This window comes from Pteropus vampyrus, unplaced genomic scaffold, assembly GCF_000151845.1.
Source record: "Pteropus vampyrus isolate Shadow unplaced genomic scaffold, Pvam_2.0 Scaffold16, whole genome shotgun sequence".
NCBI classification, from domain to species: Eukaryota; Metazoa; Chordata; class Mammalia; order Chiroptera; family Pteropodidae; genus Pteropus; species Pteropus vampyrus.
In genome coordinates this window covers 3,667,828-3,672,532 of record NW_011888797.1, presented here as the reverse complement: position 1 = coordinate 3,672,532, position 4,705 = coordinate 3,667,828, and the positions used below count along the sequence as shown (strand labels likewise).

The 4,705-nt window shown below is 43.5% G+C and overlaps 1 protein-coding gene across 1 annotated transcript in view; it reads right to left on the bottom strand.

Annotated features, from left to right (window-relative positions):
- Positions 1-4,705, bottom strand: part of STAB2 (stabilin 2) — a 151,462-nt gene that overhangs the window by 132,916 nt on the left and 13,841 nt on the right.

Genomic DNA, 4,705 nt, shown 5'->3' with positions numbered 1-4,705 from the left:
TATGAGCTTCAATTTATTTGTGAATAACCTGTGGATCATGATGCCTCCCTCATGGGATGTCTATAGCATTAAATGAGAGAATATATATAAAGCAAACCTGCATACCTGGCATGTCAGGTGTATTCGAGTTCCTTTCTCTACTTTCAAACTACTTACTTCATCCTTGGGCAACACAACAAGAGAATTAACTTAGTTTCTTACATATACACCTGTCATGTTTAGAAGAGAAAAAGCCGCCACTGATTCGATCACCACTGGTAACAGGAAATATATGGAAATAAATCCTACTTCCTGAATGATGGGGCGATACATGTATAAAAAAAAAATAATTCAAAAGGGCAGAGAAAAACTGCCATGCTTTCTAGCTTGAAATAGATATCTTTTCAGCCTGGTGACAGGTCATTTCAGGAATGAGAAATGAAAGGCCTTTGAAATAAATGGTAACCCTTTAGCACCCAGTTTGTGGCTCATTTGAAGCAAGATTTACTACTTGGATGTGTCGCCAGCATCCTAGCCTAGCTCTTTACAGTGCCTTACAACAATACCAACAACTGCACAACTAAAATTCCAATGAAGACAGCATCCTGCAGGGCCAGAATGAGGAGGGCGAGGCAGGGAACAGGGTGAGAAGAAGGAGGTAGGATGGCACAAAAGTACAGAGTTGGATCCTGCCTTTATTTAACATTTTGATGTTTTGTTCAATAATTTAAAAATATGATTGTCGTGGGTCGAATTTTGTTTCCTAAAAGGCGATATTGAAATCCAAACCCTCAGCACCCCGGAATGACCTTTTGTGGAAATAGAGTCATTGCAGATGTTAAGTAGCTCAGTCGAGGTCGGACTGGAGTAGAGTAGCCTGAGTCCAGTACGACTGGAGTTCTTATTAGAAGGGGAGAGGACACAGACGTACGAGGAGGAGGCCGTGTGATGACAAAGGCAATGACTGGAGTGTGGCTGCCACAAGCCAAGGAACACGTGGGGCTACTAGGGGCTGGAAGCTTCAAGGAGGGATCTTTCTCTAGAGGCTTTGAAAGGCACTGGCCTTGCTAACATATTGATTTGGAATTCCTAGTTTCCAGAACTGAAACAATAAATTCCTGTTTTTCAGCCACCTAGTTTGTGGTACTTTGTCACAGCAGCCCTAGATAACTAACAAAATGGTTTGTCTCGATTACTGAGGACTTGATGCCTCCTTAAATTCTGGCCCCGAGGCATGTCCCTCACTGGCCTCATCCTGGAACTGGCCCTGTACTTCCCTTTACTGAGCGACTGCTACCTACCAAGCAATCTGCCACGTGCTTTGCATGCATTATCTCATTTAACGCTGACAGCATCTCGTTAGGTATCATATACAAAAAATGAGAGATAACTAGCTCAAGAACTTATTCGAATAGGTGAAGAATTAATCAGATTTGCATTTGTCACCCTTCCTTCAAAAATCGATCTGCCACTATTTCTATTTCGGTGAAGCACTCCGACGTCCACCTATGGCTTATTTTTTGGAACAGACGAGTTCCCAAGAGAAGTCAAACTGGTCATGGAGATAACTGGGGAGAAAAGGGGGTGAACCACAGTCTCAGCAGAAAAGACTCAATTCAATTCAAGTAAAAAATATCACTCCAGCTCCTACCTAGTGGCAGGCACTGTATAAAGCATGGGGTATACAATATGAGTAATGCACAATATCTAAATTCAAGGAGCTCACAGTGCAGTGCAGAAGCCAGACTCGCTCTAAGAGATACAGTGACAGTACGTGTCCTAAGTGTTGTCATGCGGTCAATAGAAGGTGAGGAGGTGGACGGGGGGAGTTAAATGTGACAGCCCCTGCTCCTAATTTAGATGCTCACTGCAAGAGCTGTCCTGTTGCTCATCTCCCCGTCCTGGCGTGAGCCTCTCCCTGCGTCCCGCCTTCCAGTTCAGCCTCTGTACTGGATGAACTGACTTGGCACAACTTCCGGGTGCTTCTGACACGTATTGCAGGGCTGCTAGCTGCCGCCAAGAAAGTGTCCTTGGGAAGGAGAAGTGAGTAGCAGAGGGACTCTCAGATGTCATTTCAAGAGTCCTTAGTTTTTGCTGCAAATCTCTAGAGACATATGAAACTCGGGGTGTGTGACTTTAGCGTGGTCAAAGGCCCCTGGGCCAGGCGCCTTGGCAGAGTGAGCTGCTTGCTCGCCTATGTTTCCATAACATCCCGTGGTGCTGTACACATTAGATCATAATTGTCCGCTGTGTTTCCAGCTCCTTGTGGGTGGGGACCTATTCTCTCCACTCTCTGGATCTCAGGGGTCTAATGGTGAATGCACTCCAAGGGAAGAATGATGCAATTCTGCTTAGGGTCACTTGGGGCCAAATCCTGCCTCTGTCCCGATAATTGCTGTGTGACCTAGAGAAGCGTCTCTGCTTCTTCATCCATAAAAGGAGGAACCCAGCTTGAAGGATTGCTGTGAGGATCCAAAGAGACCATGTCTGTCAAGCCCGTTCCCACACTGTCTAGAACACAGCTGGTGCTCAGCAAACGCTGGCTTCTGTTAATTAATGAGACAGGACTGTGGGACTGATTTGGGGGTCATGTCAGAGAGAGTGGGCTTTGCATGCTACCTCAACCCAGGAGTGAGGCACTGAGCAGGCTAGGGCCTTGGCAGCAGAGATGAAAACTCATGGCTGACGCAGCTCTAAATCACATCTAAATTAATCACCAGTCGGGTAGGAGAATGCTCTGGCAGCAGGTTAAAGTCAGTGTTAAAAATAGACTGCATCTAATAGAGCTGTCCTACTTACAGCAGACTCACCACCTCCAAGGGACCAACAACTCGCTGGATGAAACAACACTGGCACCCAGTGGATGTCCGGCTGAAAAGGTTTGCCAAGTTCCTCTACTCCTTGCCAGTGGAAAATGACCAGCCATTGCTGAGCCATTCATTCATTCTCCACCCATTCGTTCATTCACAAGTGAATGAATGTTCACTCATGTTGGATTGCTTTTGTCTTCTCTTAATACTTGCTCCCATTGATTGAGCATTTGTGCCATGCTGCTAAAAGCATTGCTGTGTTGTCAACCCAGTGAGGCAAGTATTATTATTTCTCTGTTACAGGTAAGGAAGGGTTAGGTTTAATAGCTTGCCCCAGATCACGCAGCAGCTGCTTTCAAATTCAGGCTCATCTGACGGCAAAGCCTTTTCTTAGTCATCATATGTTCTGGAGCCAAGCTTTCCAATATGGCAGCCACTAGCCATATGTGGCTATTTGAATTTAAATTAAGTAATACGAACAAAAATTTAAAATTCATTTCCTCAGTTGCACTAGCCCCATTTTGGGTCCTTGGTGGCCACAGGTGACTAGAGGCACCGTGGGACAGCGCAGATACCAAACATTTCCATTGCCACACGAAATTCTATTAGAGTCTAGAATGTGGATTTTTTTTCTTCCAACTCTCAGTTTAGGTTTCTGGTTTTCTTAATGCTTTGGGTTTCTAAATCATTTCTCTTCTTTTCACTTGCTCTTTCTCCACGGCACAAACAAGTGTGAAGAAATGCCATTTTATTTAGAAATGTTTGGACTTACTATGTACATCTGTGCCCACTGGCAACCAAAACCATCTCCTGGAGACAACGTGGACTCATTTTCTTTCTAAATTTTCATCCCAAAGCAATTTCTTGACTTTTTTTGGGAAGCAAGCAATGCTAGATATGGTTTCTTCCTTTCCATTTCAATATTTATTTAAAATGTGTGATTTAAATGTTTGAATTATGGTAGAGAAAGGCCAATTTAGGAGGCATGTTATTTCTAGGCAGTTGATTGACCATATTTTAGTTTAATTTCCTTTAATCAAATGTGTAATCTTAAAAACACGGGATTCCAACATCTGTTTTAAATTGGCTTTTGCTAACACTCTTATGAAATAATCTCTTATGGAGAGGTAGATGAAGAAAGTCCTAAGACTGGGGGTCACTAGGAAATAACAGGTAATAATAATAATTGCTAACATTTATTGCACACTGATTGATCTCGTTAAATTCTCATAGTAACCCTAAAGGAAGCAATATTATTTCTATTTTTATAGATGAAGATACAGAGAATGTGCTTGTAAATTTAAGATTCCCACAATTAGCAGCTTTGGGGCTGAAACCCAATCTGAGTCTAAAGCTGGAACTCTACATGTTGCTTCTCAAAACCCTGCTTCTGAGTCAGGACAATATGGCCGGAGCAAAATAGATCTTTTGTTTGTTCGTACACTCACTCATTTATTCATTCAGCCAACAGAAGTGGAGTGAGTGTCTACCATGCAGGTAGCGCTGTGGAAGGCAGATAAAGAGGTATAAGAGCATCTGCCTTCGAGGAGCCTATGGATTAGAATGAGACGATGCGTCTGCTATTGCAAATGAAACTTATTACGAAGTGTGCACACTTATGGGGGTGGGATACGTAATTTTTCTTGCAAAAATTTTTGGATCAAGGAAGTATCTGCTGAATTTGATTTTTCCCTAAAAGTCAGAACTAAGGTGGTGTTGGAGAAAGGCCACCTGACACACATCCTTTTTGGGTGACAATGGATCTGGCAGACACTGTCCTTACCATGCCCATATTCTCTAGGCCTTACCAATTCTGTGCATTGCAGCCAACTTCGAGTATCCTGCGAACACTTCCTAGGAAGGCTGCTCCATATGAACGCTCACTGGGGGCTAAGTGCCAGGAAAGTAACAAGTCT